Source organism: Lissotriton vulgaris, unplaced genomic scaffold (genome assembly GCF_964263255.1).
Source record: "Lissotriton vulgaris unplaced genomic scaffold, aLisVul1.2 SCAFFOLD_511, whole genome shotgun sequence".
NCBI classification, from domain to species: domain Eukaryota; kingdom Metazoa; phylum Chordata; class Amphibia; order Caudata; family Salamandridae; genus Lissotriton; species Lissotriton vulgaris.
The window spans coordinates 292,797-308,804 of record NW_028252725.1 but is presented as its reverse complement, the minus strand read 5'-3'; positions in this window follow the sequence as shown (position 1 = coordinate 308,804).

Below are 16,008 nucleotides of genomic sequence, written 5' to 3'. Positions count from 1 at the left end.
CATTATGAAAATATGGCGTCTAGTGAGATTCGAGCGTAACGTTGATGGAATTGTGAAGTCCTTTCACTATGTTTGTTATTTCACCAGGAAGAGTATGTAATGCCATGGTTTTGTGTTATGCCGCTGTGTGAACAAGCCCTTTTGAGGGTGAAATGCGTCACAGCGGGTTTATGATTTGAATAAACCCCCCATTTTGCTGGCAAACTCTTGTGGATTCTTGATGTTTGAAATGGTCTGAGAGCGCGAGTGGGACTCTGTTTTGTACAGAATATATATATATATATATAGATAGACAGACAGACAGACAGACAGACAGACAGACAGACAGACAGACAGACAGACAGACAGATAGATAGATAAATAGGCAATATGGCCAAAATGCCCCGGTTACTTACCGGTAATCTTCATTACTCCGAGTCCTTGTCTTCCTCGCCACAGTAATTACCCATGAGCCTCCGGCTCCTACAGAAACTCCAAGCATTAAAAACGTTCTAGTCTCCCTCTCCCTCCTCCAAGATGGCCCCCAGTGGCTCCAGCCAATCCCATAAAGGGATACAGAAACACCACATGACCTGAATAAGCAAGCCGCAGACACAGACATGAAGCCACCAACAGGGCTGGGAGGGAAGGAAAACTATACTGTGGCGAGGAAGCCAAGAACTCGGAGTAATGAAGATTACCAGTAAGTAACCGGAGCATTACCTCCTCGTCCGTCTTCCTCACCACAGTAATTACCCATGAGCCGATAACAAAGCAAATCAGCTTCATGTAAGGAAAACAGGCCACACCATCAATGCAGCGAAAACTTATTTTAATAACAAGAGGTACAGCAACCAAAAAGGACAACCACTCAAGTAACCCCAGCAGATAGAACAGAAGAGGCAAACAAAACAGAACCCCCACCCCCAACCTGAAGGCGGTAATGGGACATGAAGGTATGAGGGGATGACCAAGTAGCAGCCCTGCAAACATCCTCCATGGAGACCCCCTTGAAAGCAGCCCATGACACAGCAACAGACCTGGTGGACCGACCTTGAATCGGAAGAGAGGGAACCTCAGAAACAGAACCATAAGCCAACAGAATGGCCTCTTTAATCCAACGACTGACCTTGGAGAGAGGGGGTTTTAGGCCCTGACGTGACAGACCAAAATTGACATACAAATTGTCCACCTTACAAAAGGAAGACGTGTGTGACAAATAAATCAATAAGGCACGATGAACATCCAAGAGGTGCAAAAGGCAATCCTCATCCGAGGAAGGATCAGGGCAAAGAACCGGAAGAACCACCTCCGCAGACCGGTGAAAATAAGAATCCACCTTAGGCACAAAAGTAGGATGAGGGCACAAGACCACACGATCCGACAAAATGACCAAAAATGGGGCAGATCTCAGGAAAGCCCCCAACTCCCCAATACGCCTGGCAGAAGCAATGGCCACAAGAAACACAACCTTGAGCGTCAAAAACTTCAAGTCCACCGACTCCAACGGCTCGAAAGGAGCCAACTGTAAGGAACGCAACACCAAAGGAAGGTCCCAAGGAGGAGGACACAGGATAGGACGGGGACGTTTGGAAGATAGAGACTTAAAAAGACGTGCCACCAAAGGAGAAATCAAAATCAAAGGGAGGACACGAAATGCCCGAATGGCGGCCCACTGAGCTCGAAGAGTCGAAATGGCCAAGCCCAACACAAACCCATCATTCAAAAAATCCAGAATGCGAGCTTGGTCCAAAGAATCCACTGACAGCCCGCAACCCACACACCAAGAAGCAAAATTATCCCAATGTTTAGCGTACAACTACAGCGTAGAAGGCCTCCGGGACTGCTGAACGACCCCAGCAACAGTCAAGGAACCCCCATCATGCATCAGCGAATCCCTCTCAAGGGCCAGGCCCGCAGACCCAGGGACCTGAACAGTGGCAGAGGAAGAAGAGGCCCCATCAGAGGGTAAGGTACAAACGGCAAGGCCCACCCCGGAGTCACAGCCAATTTCAACAACAGTGGATACCAAGGGCGACGACACCATCCCGGAACCACCAGAAGGACAAAGGACTTCTGCAAGACCGCCGGAATTAGGGGAACAGGGACAAAGGCATACAAGAGCCCCCTCAGCCAAGGGAAAGACAGAGCATCCACTCTCCAAGCATCCCGGCAAGTCATAATTGTGCAAAAACAGTTGACCTTGGCATTTGACTGGGAAGCAAAGACGTCCACGATCGGAGACCCAAACATCCTCACCAACCTCGGGAACATCAATGTTGTCAGGGACAAAGACCCCATGGAAGGAAACACTCTGCTCAGACAGTCCGCCACAGTGTTCTCCCGACCGGGCAGGTAAATGGCAGACAGAGAAGCCAGATTCAATTCCGCCCAAGAACAAATCCGACGATCGAGGCGACTGAGGGAAAGAACTCTGCAACCCCCTTGATGGTTGACATAGGACATTACCACTTGATTGTCCATCAGGACTTGCACATGGTGACCCAGAGGAAGATCTGAGAAGGCCAACAGACCCAACAGAACAGCCTTCAGTTCTTTGAAGTTGGAGGAACAAGACACCATCGAGGGAGCCCTAACCCCCTGGGTTGACGAATCCCCCACAGTAGCACCCCAACCCAGCAGGCTGGCATCTGCAGTGAGAACGCGGGTGGGAACAATTAGAAATGGGCGACCCCTGGACAGATAACCCTCGTCCAACCACCAACCCAGGACCACTCGAACATCCTCGGACATAGGAATCAAAACATTCATATCTAGGGAACTGGGGTCCCAATGCAACAAAATGTGGGACACCACCGGATACATGTGGAGGCGAGCCCATGGCACCGTCAACAAAGACGCAGACATCAGACCCTGGACCCTCAACCACAAGCTCACAGGATGAAAAGGCCCCAACAACAGGGAACGAACTGCAGACATCAGGGACAGAATCCGAGCAGGGGGCAGGAACACCATCCCCAACTGCGTCTTGAACAGAGCCCCAATGAAAGTCAATTCCTGCACAGGAACCAGTGATGACTTCGGCACATTCACTAGGAATCCGTGATGCTCCAGGACATGGCAAACTCTCTGGACATGCAACTCCGCCTTAGAAAGAGAAGAAGCAGAAATCAAAATATCGTCCAGATAAGGAAAAACACTAATGCCCTCCCCATGCAAATGTCCAATAAGTGGAGCCAGAACTTTAGTAAAAATCCTGGGAGAAGAGCAGAGCCCAAAAGGTAATACCTGGAACTGGTAGTGACGACCCAGGACGCAGAACCGGAGAAACCTCTGAGAGTCGGGGTGAACAGGCACATGCAGATAAGCATCCCTCAAATCTATCGAGGCCAGGAAATCTCCCTGAGACACCAGAGGAGGGATCAACTGTAGCGAAACCATTTTGAACTTCTGGTGAGAAATGAAAGTATTGACCCACTTCAAGTCCATCACAGGCCTGAGATCCCTTGTGCGTTTGGACACCAGAAATAGAATGGAATACACGCCCAACCCCAACTGATTGTCGGGCACAGGAATCACCGCATTTTTTACTACCAGGGATTCGATGCCTTCCAAAAGCGCAATCCATCTTAGAGGGTCTCTGGGACAAGGAGTGGATCTGAAACAGTCTGGGGGAGTCTGGGTAAACCCAAGACGTAAACCCTCCGAAACCACCTGAAGCACCCACAGGTCTGACACAGTCTCGCACCAAGATTCCATGAAGCAAGTGAGGCGACCCCCAACTGGACCCACACCAGGTGCGATCCAGTCATGATTTTGAAGCAGGAGCGGAGGAGGCAGAAGCACTGGAGAACCGGGACTTATCAAATGAAGGAGCACCCCAGCCTCGCCCCCTCCCACGAAAGGGCTGACCAGCACGGCCCCTCCTAGAATTACCAAAATCCCTCTGAGAACCAAAGGCACAGAAGCGACCAGCCCGCTCAGGAGCAAGGAGCTTACGGTCCTCCGCCGTCTTATTCCCCATCTCATCCAATGGGGAACCAAACAGCTTAACCCCAGAAAAGGGGATCTTCTGCACAGCATCAGCCTTCCAGGAGCGGAGCCACAACTGACGTCTCGTAGCGACAGAAGACCCAGCCGCAGAAGCCGCCGCCCCCAATGAATCAAAAGAAACATCAGAAAGCAGTCGAACCTGCTGCTCCATCATCGCCAGAGTAGAAGAGACATCCTCCCCCTGGTCCAACAATTCAGACAGAGATTGAAAATCCTTAAGCAAGGACTGGATCGTGTAAGAGGAATAGGCCGCCGCTCGAATGGAAAAATTAGCAGCCGCAAAAGTGCGCTTCACCGCACCATCCACCTTCCGATCTACAGGGTCAGCAGGAGAGGAATCCTCAGAAACAACAGCCCCATGAGATGACATACTGGCCAACAAGGAATCCACCTTGACCGAGGAAGGAAACTTCACGGCAAAATCCTGGAGAGGATAGCGTTTATTCAGAAAACGCTGAAAGGACCCCTTGTCCACATCCTTCCATTTCGACTCCAAAACCTTCCACACTGAAGAATGAATGGGCAAAGACTCAGGCTCAGGACGCTGATACTGGGAGAATAAATCATCATCAAGAGGGGACACAGAATCAGGAAACACCAAATTTATGCGAATGTGTCCAAGGACTAACTTAAGATCCGCCCATTGCACAAAGCGACCCTTCAAGTCAACATCCTCCTCAGCGTCTGAATCAAGAGCAGGAGCGTCATCACATCTGGCCCTTTTATCAGCAGGAACAGGCCCCTGACCCTGCAAGGCAACAGCCACAGCAGAGTTAATCATTTTTTGCAACAACTCCATAGAAGGAATCGTCACCCCAGAAGCAGAAGCCCCTGAAGATGAGCCAGGATCAGGCAAGTCCGAAGAACCACGCTCCATGGCCACCATAGACGAGGGAACAAACACAGGCAAATTAGAACCCCCCACGCCGGTAAAAAAGGACCTGAGGTTGCTAGGCAACCAATCCAATCACCCAACACACGCCCCCAAAGTGAATAAGAGCGCATAAAGACCGGCGCGTGCACCGTTTCCAATTCACCCAGTCGCGGTATCAGGTAAGCGGTAGGGAAAAGAGGAACCCCCGCTCCCTAATGAGAATCGCACCCAGCCGCGCTATGCCCGCTCAGCAGGACGCGCGGTTGGGAAAGAGCAAAACCTGAAAACGTCCCCACTCAGCAGGATCACAGATGCCCCCACACAGCGTGAGGTCCAAAGCGACCGAGCACAGAAAAACAAACGCCTCCAAGGTCCGCTACAGCAGGACACGGAGCGCGGAGGCAAACGCATGGGGAATAAAACAAAGTTAAAAACCGAAAACAACAATAACATAATACGAACCTAACATCCCCCATCGTAATACCCAAGGCTATAAGGGGCTGTCAATCAAGACCCCAGCCCCACTCACCTGATCAGGGAGACAGCACTCGGAGTAGTGCAGAAAAAAAGAACAGGTCGTGTTGGTGTTTCTGTATCCCTTTATGGGATTGGCTGGCGCCAATGGGGGCTATCTTGGAGGAGGGAGAGGGAGACTAGAACGTTTTTTATGCTTGGAGTTTCTGTAGGAGCCGGAGGCTCATGGGTAATTGCTGTGGCGAGGAAGACGGACGAGGAGGTAATGCATCTCTGTGCTGACATTTTGTTAATACACGGTCGATTTGCTGCAATGAGTGCAAGTGTGGTACTTCTGAGTTTTGAGTCAAGTACCCCACTTGACACAATGTAACACCCCCTTTCTGCTTTAGCTGCCCCGCCCAGCAGGGATATCAAACTACCTCAGGTGTGATACCTGACTGAAAATTCTTTCCCATGGCAACATAGGGTTTCAGAAGTACCAAACGTGCACTCAGGAAAGCAAATCAACCCTGTTTATTAACAAAATGTTAGCACCGCTCAGCGACGCATTTGGACCAAGTGGCCTTGCTCACATTGCATATATATATATATATATATATATATATATATATATATATATATATATATATATATATATATATATATATATATATATATATATATATATATATATATATATATATATATATATATATATATATATATATATATATATATATATATATATATATATTCACTGAAAAAACCATAGGTTATAGACCATATATAGTTAGGAATTCGCATTTACAAAACCTTATTTTACTCACACAAAACCATTGAAATTCCATATATAGTTAGTTGCACTAACTATATATCGCGCACCCGCAATCCACTGCTGATGATGTCACATATTATATCATTCATGACATGGTCAGTGACATCACTGATGACATCACTGATGACATCTCAAATGACATCACTGATGACATCTCAAATGACATCACTGATGACATCACTGATGACATCTCATTTGACATTACTGATCACATCACTGATGATATCATTCATGTGATAATACGATGAACCTCTTCAGACTCTAATATAACCTTAGATACAATCAGTGTAAACAGACACTCACAGACTGCCACTCATCCATGGAGTTACTCACACACCTAGTCAGTCATGCAAAGAATCAATCACACCTCCATTTCCTCAACTATACAGTTATACAAACTTTACTTATTCAAACATAACTAACACATATTTACTCTCTTATACAATCCCTGATACAAGTTCACAATGATCCATACAGCCACTGACACATTCACTCGCTCTTATGCACAGTTATTTATATATGTCAACTCTCACATGTACTGTGTTTTACATATGTACTTACTTTGACATGTAGCACTGAGATATCCATTCACTCACCAATACACTCATGCACACAGTCAACCGCCCATACAGCTCTTTCCACATGCACTTTTGAAACCATACATCTAGTGAATCAACTGCTCACACATCTATGCACAGAGTCATACACCTCCCAGCCACCCACACACACACACTCAGTCTCCCATACAAATACTTGGGCAACCAATCAATAACCCATATAGTTACTCATATAGCTACTTATCAACACATGCAACAGTTTACAGAACAACAGACATAATGATGCACAAATTAAGACAGTTTAGTCACTAACCCATGCACTCAGTGAGACACATTTAATCACTCACTCATACAGTCAGTCATGCACCTACTAAATCCTTCATCCAGACACTTATACATCCACTCATTCTTCAATATGTAAGACATATTTTAACTTTACAGACACATACAGTCACTGGATGTTGTCATCAGTGATGTCATCAGTGATGTCATTTGAGATGTCATCAGTGTGATGTCATCAGTGATGTCACTGACCATGTCATGAATGATGTAATATGTGACATCATCAGCAGTGGATTGCGGGTGCGCGATATATAGTTAGTGCAACTAACTATATATGGAATTTCAATGGTTTTGTGTGAGTAAAATAAGGTTTTGTAAATGCGAATTCCTAACTATATATGGTCTATAACCTATGGTTTTTTCAGTGAATTTTCAAGGTTTTGTAAATGCTAATTCCTAACTATATATGGTCTATAACCTATGGTTTTTTCAGTGAATTTTCAAGGTTTTGTAAATGCTAATTCCTAACTATATATGGTCTATAGCCTATGGTTTTTTCAGTGAATATATATATATACACATACATATATAAACATATATCATCTGTATATCTATATAAATACAAACATAAATGCATGCATACATATACTTATATGCATACAGATGCATGTTATTTACATGAAAGTTGAAAAAACACTAATAAAAGCAAAGCTAAAAAGCCACCTCATTACAAACAGAATGGCTTTAACTTAAACGAGGGCGAGATCTATTGCATTTTCAATGCTTGTTTACTTTGGTTCCATCAAGAAGGCATTCAGATGTGTCACACATTTGCCATAAATTCTGAATGTTAGCACTCTAATTGCACATTAGATCACTGTAGTAAAGCTACTGCTCACCAGGGACGTCTGCTGCTGGTATTCAAAGTGCATGTTTCAGTCTGCATGTCAGAATTTTTTTAATGAAATAGAAGAGGATTTGAGAAGTCACTCAAAATGATCCCTAATTTTTCTTTCTGAAGCACTAATCATACTTTCTATGGCAAAATTAACCCCCTCATGTTGTTCCTTTTTAAATTGAGTGTTTTCAGACTTACCACTTCATTCCAATCAAGATGGCTTCTGGTGTGCCATACTTTTGTCATAAGTAAGACTGTTAGCGCTCTAGTTGTTCTTTAGAACACTCTGGGACATTCTGTCATTGGGCTATACTTGGGGTACATCTGGGTGATATTTGGGCTACATTTAGGCTCTTTTGTCTCTGGTGGCCATCTTGGGAGACTGTATGTCAGAATATTTTAATGAAATTGAAGAGGGTTTGAGAAGTCACTCAAAATGTGCCCTAATTTTTCTTTCTGCAGCACTAATCATAATTCATATGGCAAAATATACCCCCTCATTTTGTTCCTTTTTAAATTAAATGTTTTAAGAGTTACCACTTTATTCCAATCAAGATGGCTTCAGGTGTGCCATACCTTTGTAATAAGTAGGACTGTTAGCGCTCTAGTTGTTCTTTAGAACACTCTGGGACATTCTGTCATTGGGCTATACTTGGGCTACATCTGGGTGATATTTGGGCTACATTTGGGCTCTTTTGTCTCTGGTGGCCATTTTGGGAGACTGCATGTCAGAATTGTTTAATGAAATAGAAGAGGATTTGAAAAGTCACTCAAAATGTGCCCTAATTTTTCTTTCTGCAGCACTAATAATACCTTCTATTGCATAATATACCCCCTCATTTTGTTCCTTTTTAAATTAAATGTTTTAAGAGTTACCACTTTATTCCCATCACAATGGCTCCAGGTGTGCTATACCTTTGTAATAAGTAGGACTGTTAGCGCTCTAGTTGTTCTTTAGAACACTCTGGGACATTCTGTCATTGGGCTATACTTGGGCTACATCTGGGTGATATTTGGGCTACATTTGGGCTCTTTTGTCTCTGGTGGCCATTTTGGGAGACTGCATGTCAGAATGTTTTAATGAAATAGAAAAGGATTTGAGAAGTCACTCAAAATGTGCCCTAATTTTTCATTCTGCAGCACTAATCATACTTTCTATGGCAAAATATACCCCCTCGTGTTGTTTCTTTTTAAATTCAATGTTTTAAGAGTTACCACTTTATTCCAATCAAGATGGCTTCAGGTGTGCCATACCTTTGTAATAAGTAGGACTGTTAGCGCTCTAGTTGTTCTTTAGAACACTATGGGACATTCTGTCATTGGGCTATACTTGGGCTACATCTGGGTGATATTTGGGCTACATTTGGGCTCTTTTGTCTCTGGTGGCCATTTTGGGAGACTGCATGTCAGAATGTTTTAATGAAATAGAAAAGGATTTGAGAAGTCACTCAAAATGTGCCCTAATTTTTTATTCTGCAGCACTAATCATACTTTCTATGGCAAAATATACCCCCTCATGTTGTTTCTTTTTAAATTAAATGTTTTAAGAGTTACCACTTTATTCCAATCAAGGTGGCTTCAGGTGTGCCATACCTTTGTAATAAGTAGGACTGTTAGCGCTCTAGTTGTTCTTTAGAACACTCTAGGAGGCTGCAGTAGAACACAAAGGAATCAACTGACAGTCTCTGTCCTTGTTGGATGTACATGTTTTACTGAGAATGTCAGACTTCATTTTCACATGACTGAGAAAGATAATGTGAATTTACAGAAAATATGCTTTCAGTTTAGCTTATAGATCCCCTTCCAAACCACTGTGGGAAAATAATGAGATATTAGTTTTCTTTCAAACAATATTCATGATATCACAGCAGAAGGTTTTTTCACATGGTAAAATCACCTTAGAACCCACCACAATTCCTAAAACGAGTATGGTACCATCAACAAATGATTTATAATGTAACTAAAGTCCTAAAACCCTCTATTAACTACAATGCTTTTTAATGAGGTGCTATCATGTATATTGGTCCCAAGATGGCTGCCAACACTTCTTGGATGAATTGCTGACAGCCAATCAGATCAGATGTGTGGTTAGGCTCCGCCCAGATATATATCTTTTTTTGAACCTAAATTATTCAAAATCCACTGGAGCACATATATTGAGACCTAGCAAAGGCACATCGGGCTAGCAGTCCCTACAATTTTGCCAAGTTTCGTGCAAATCCATTCAGCCGTTCGAGCTAAAAGTGAGGCCAAGCGCCCTATGGAAATTAACATGGGAAAAACGCGTTTTGGGACCCCCATTTTTTCTCAGCCCCCCCTTGATGAAACCCCTCCAAATTGTCAGGGGCTGCTCAGAAACAAAATGTTCCATTTTCCTGAAAATTTCAGCCAATTCCGTCCACAAACGCCAAAGTTATTAGACATAGAATTTTCAAAAATCCCATAGAGAAAAAATCCTAACTATATATACCTACTGGCGACCGCCAGTAGGTAATATATATATATATATATATATATATATATATATATACCCGTAGACCGCCAATTGTGTTTGCACGATGGTGTGACTAACTAAAAGAAGTAACCTACTGTCTATGGTGCCATGAATTTTTCGCCGTGAGGAGGAGCGAAGACTGTGGAGCATATCGAATGCAGGGGCATATTATGTAAATGTAATTGTAAATGTATAGGCATTTATATAGCGCACTACTTACCCGGAGGGTCCCAAGCATGGCGTTATAATTATTGCCGCTTTAGCGGTGGAAAACTGCCGCTAAAGCAGCGATAATGGGCTTGATAATATACCCTTGTGAATTCCCATAGAAGCCCATGTTCTGGTGTGAACATGGGCTTCTATGGGAATTCTCTACTGCATATTATCTTGCCCATTATTGCCGCTTTAGCGCCAGTCTCCTGCCGCTAAAGCGGCGATAATTATAATGCCATGCTTGATAATATGCCCTGCAGTGACTGCACTGCACATCACATGCACTCGGAGAGTGAGACGAAACGCCATGAACCTTGCAGCGGTTGAAAATAGTGGATGTACCGCTGCCGGCATCTCTGTCAGAAGAAGTGTTGACGTCACTCTTGCTGAGGAAATATGAGACCGAGGACGGCCTTCAAGAATTGGTAAGCGGTAAAGTCCTGGGGTGGAGTACAGAAGGCAGGGGGAGGCATAGTGAGCAGCAACTTAAATGCTGCGGGGGCGGCATTAGGGAGACGGTTCCTTCCCAACCCACGCTGTAAAGGAAAACCGCTGAGAATTGAGCCGCGCCGGTGAAATAACGTGCGGCTATGATCACACAACTGTCCTGGCGCCAATCTCCAGAATTACAACTAACTGCATATTCAGCATGGATATATAGCGAGAAAAGCAACAAAATGAAAATAGAACTAAGACAATCTCTATGGGACATTTTCCCGAATTCTGCAATGATGAGGCAAAATTGTAGAAATAGACAAAGGGTTACACAAAAAACAATAACATAAGAATTAAAGGAAAAGGAGACAAATAATTAACACACCAAGGCAACACAAGAAGATCAAGTGATAATCTTCATAATCCAATATGGCAGAAAGGAGCAGGAGCAGAACACAAAGAGCAAGTGAATTGTTAAGTGATAACATGATAACATCGACAAGCACAGGCACAAAGGAGACAAATGGAGAAGGAAAAAGAAGGACAATAAAGTGTATCATTGGAGAATTAGAACATAATCGTCTGATGGAAGTAAACAAATGGTGGGAAAAGACCACCCTTGAAAAGTATATTGAATATAAAAGAGTGCCAAGAGGTCTGAGAATTTTGATAATGCCAACCTTGAATGTTTTGGACATAGACCTGATAAAACAATGGCAAACTGATACAAACGAGTGCTCCTTAAAATAAATGAAGACCTTAATCATGCACGCTGAAAGGAAATTGGAAAATATAACAACTAAACTCAAGGAATTCGAAGAAGAACTAGAAAAATACACCGCAAATGAGGAAAGTAAAGAACTAAGATGCGAATGGAAAAAAATATAAATTAATATGAGACAGAAGTGAAAAAAAGGAAAGCAAGAAAATTTAACGGACAGAAAAGATGACGCTAGTGGATGGATTTATACATTTGCAAGAAAGTACGACATGTACAGAAACAGAGTGGTAATGGATAAATGAGCTGGCTATCAAACATCAGGAACAGTGGATAGCTCAAATATAAGCTCAGCGGATGAAGAACCACACACCTTGAATTTGGATTTTTTTCGGGGAAATGCAACTAGTACAGATAATTACGCATCAAAGAGGGAGAGGACGAGGAACCACGTGGGGGAGGGGACAAAGCAAACCGCAATCAGAAGAAGTAGAAAACAGAGCAGAAACCAAAAAAGGAAGAGGAAAGAAAAAACAAAACTAGAAAAGAAATTAATCATAAAGGATCTAGGGCCCGATGTAGGTAAAATTGATTTACCGATTTTTAATTACCGAATTTTACCGATTCGGTAATTGAAAATCGGTAAATCAATGTGGTGGACATGTAGGTATTTCCAGATGTGGAAATACCGATTCTGTAACATTCGGTATTTACCGATTCTGTAAATACAGAATCGGCATTTCCCATTGATTCCTATGGGCTTCAAAGCCCATAGGAATCAATGGGAAATACCGATTCTGTATTTACAGAATCGGTAAATACCGAATTTTGCAAGGGTGCAGGGGGTGTCACTTTGACACCCTCTGGCACCCCACAAATAGGCATGTGCGCCATGTGGCACACAGACATGCCCTAAGGGCATGTCTGTCTGTCACATGGCTAGGTGTGCATGCACACATGTGCATGCACACCTGAAATCGGTATTTTACCACACAATAGGATTGTGTGGTAAAATACCGATTTTGTAGGGCCTTTGGGACTCAGAAGAGTCCCACCTACATCTGAGATTTACCGAATCGGTAAAAATACCGATTCGGTATTTTACAGAATCGGTAACTTTACCGATTCGGTAAAGTTACCGATTCTGTAAAATTGTGCCCCTACATGCCAAATCATGTATACCAGTCGGTAACAGCCGAAAATACCGATTTTCGGCCGTTACCGACCGACCTACATCTGGCCCCTAGTGATCAACATCTCCTCGAAAATACTAAGTCCTGATCAAATCAAACTGTTAAACAAAGGACTCTCCTTCTGCCCTAACAGTGACATCAACCTACCCAATTTTAGAATTGGATTCTACAATTTCTTTTGTAAACTGAAGCTTAAAAAACATTTTGAGATTAAACCACGGAATCCAGCAAAAACAACATCAACTATTATGGACACATTGGCAATATCCAAAAAGATATACCGATTCTGAGAGCCCTGATATTATTGGGAGAAGAACAAGAACTGAGGTCCACAGAGCTGGAACAACCTGTGAAATCTGATAAACAATTCTGTCAGAATCTAGGCGTTGCGATATGGAAAGGAGTAGACAGTGGCCTAAAAGCGCAATTAACTGTCTGTCCACAACTACCACCTGGAAATAAGATTGACCTCTTTCATGAGATCATGGTCGAGGATATCAATCAATTAATGCAAAACAACTCTCAGAATAAGAGAAGTAAGAAACTTAAAAAATCATGGAATATAACCCAAGGAGAACATAGAGCGCTAAAGGAACTAAAGGAAGACCTCAACATTATCATGAAAGCCTCAGATAAAGGTGGTAATATTGCAATCCAGGATCTTGATGATTACATAAAGGAAGCCAATAGACAATTGAGAAATGAAGATCATTATGAAAGACTTAAGAATAATCCCATGGAAGCCTTAACTCAAGAATACCATCTCAAAATACAGGAATGGAAAGACCGAGATCTGATTAATTTTGAAGAGTACATATACTTGAAGGTTGATCATCCCCCTATCCTGACAACATAATTTATACCAAAAGTGCACTAATCATTAATAAATCCACCAGGAAGACCAATACGTAGTTCAATTGACTCTCTTCTAGAGAAAACATCTAGATTCATTGATGTTTTTTTAATGGATTATGTCTTCTCTTTACCATCTTATTTACATGATTCAATGGACTTTCTCAATAAAATCCCAAAAATCCCATGGGAAAATGATCTTGTAATGGCAACAATAGATGTGGCATCCTTATACACATCAATTCTCCATGAGGATGGAATATCAGCTGTAAAACATTTCCTAGAAACAAAGTGTAGGAAAGTGGGTTTCTGTTGCAGTAACCCCCCCCCCACACTTTTTGCCAGACTACTGATGCACTTTTCCCTGGTGTGCCCTGGGTTCCTGCCAATCAGGTTTCCAGGGCCTCTGTTGTCCCCCAAAACAAACCCAATTGGCATCTCTGGCCACAGGTCAGCCCCTGGTAAATGGGACCACATGTACCCAGGGCACTGTGACCAGGGAAGACCTCTAAGGGCTGCATCACTTATTGTGCCACCCTTAGAGGCCCTGTATCCTGACACTTGCACACTGCCTTGGCAGGCTGTGTGTCTTGGTGCAAAACAAAGTGAAGAATCGACATGGCACACATCCCTGTATGCCATGCCCACAAAACACTGCACCAGCATACATCAGTCACCCCTCTAGCTGGGTGCCCTATGCCAGTGGTGAGGGTACAGGTGCATGAGCCCTGTACCCTTACAGTACCCAGGTCCCTTACTGAGCACTGTAAGTGCAGTGCTGCCATTAAGAGTATATGGTGCTGGGAGTTTGTAGTTACGAACTCCACAGCACCATAATGGCTGCACTGAAGACTGGGAAGTTTGGTATCAAACTTCTCAGCACATTAAACCCACACTGATGCCAGTGTGGGATTTAATGTAAAATGCACAACAGAGGGCATCTTAGAGATGCCCCCTGAAACTCAACCGACTCCTAGAGACCTGACTGAGTGGTTGCCTAGGCTGCCACCACCAGACATGTTTCTGGACCTCTGGGTCGAAAGCTTGCTGCTCTCTGGGCCTGAAACAATGCACATCCTGGGACAAGGTACCAAGCCCCCTCCTCCCGGATGGGCAGGGTTCATGAAGGGTAAGCTTCAAAGGCATGCCCCCTTTGTGAGCCTATCCAGACCATTTGCTGCTTTTAGCAACGGGCCCCCCACTGGTTCTACCCCCACTTTGGGCGGGAGGACTGGCGGGAAAAACAAATGAGGAAGAGAGGTGTCCCCACCTCTGCCAACTCCACCCGAGGTGACCTTGGGTCCCAGCCATCTTGAGGATGGGGGACCCAGCCAACCAGGGACAGGCCCCTGCCCCCCTCCCACTGGAGAGTGGCAGAATAGGGGGTGTACCTACCCCTGGGAAGGGACCCATTGGTCCCTGACCTTTACCTACCTGTAACACCCCTAAATTTGGTATTTAGGGGCACCCTGAATCTTTCTTCCTCAGATCCTGATTCCGAAACTACAAGAAGAACAAGAAGAAAGAAGACAAGCCGTGCAGCTGCTAACAAGAGGATGACACCAACGGACTTGGCCCCAGCCCTACCGGCCTGTCGACCCTCGAACCTGCTCCTGCTAAACCCCAGCGTCTCCTGTGGTCAGAAACCTCAAAAACCCCAGAGGACCTGACTATCTTGCTCAACTAAAGCCTGGGACTCCATCGAGCAGTAGTTCTGCTCAAACATCTATAATAATAATAATAAGGGAAAATTATAAAGCGCCTGGTTACGCACAGATGGCGTGTCCCCGCGCTGTGGTGAGTGGAATCAGCAGAGTCGTACCGCAAGGTCAGCCCGGCTTACTGCGTGTAGAGGTGGGTTTTTAACTTCTTCCTGAAGCCAAGTTCAGATGGCTCCAGGCGAAGGTCCAGTGGCAAAACATTCCAACTTTTTGCGGCCAGGTCTCTAAAAGACCTACCTCCCATGCGTGCCTTTTTTATCCTGGGGACCTTTAGTAGCCCTACGCAGGAGGATCGTAGAGCGCGCACTGGCGCGTACCGAGTGATCAAACCCTGAAGCGGAGCTGGTGCCTTACCACCCAAGATGCGGTGGCATGTGCAAAGGGCCTTAAACTCGACCCTGCTCCTTACTGGGAGCCAATGAAGGGCCTGAAGGGCTGCCTTGGACGCTGATCTCTTGGGGAATTTCAGAATCAGGCGAGCCGCTGC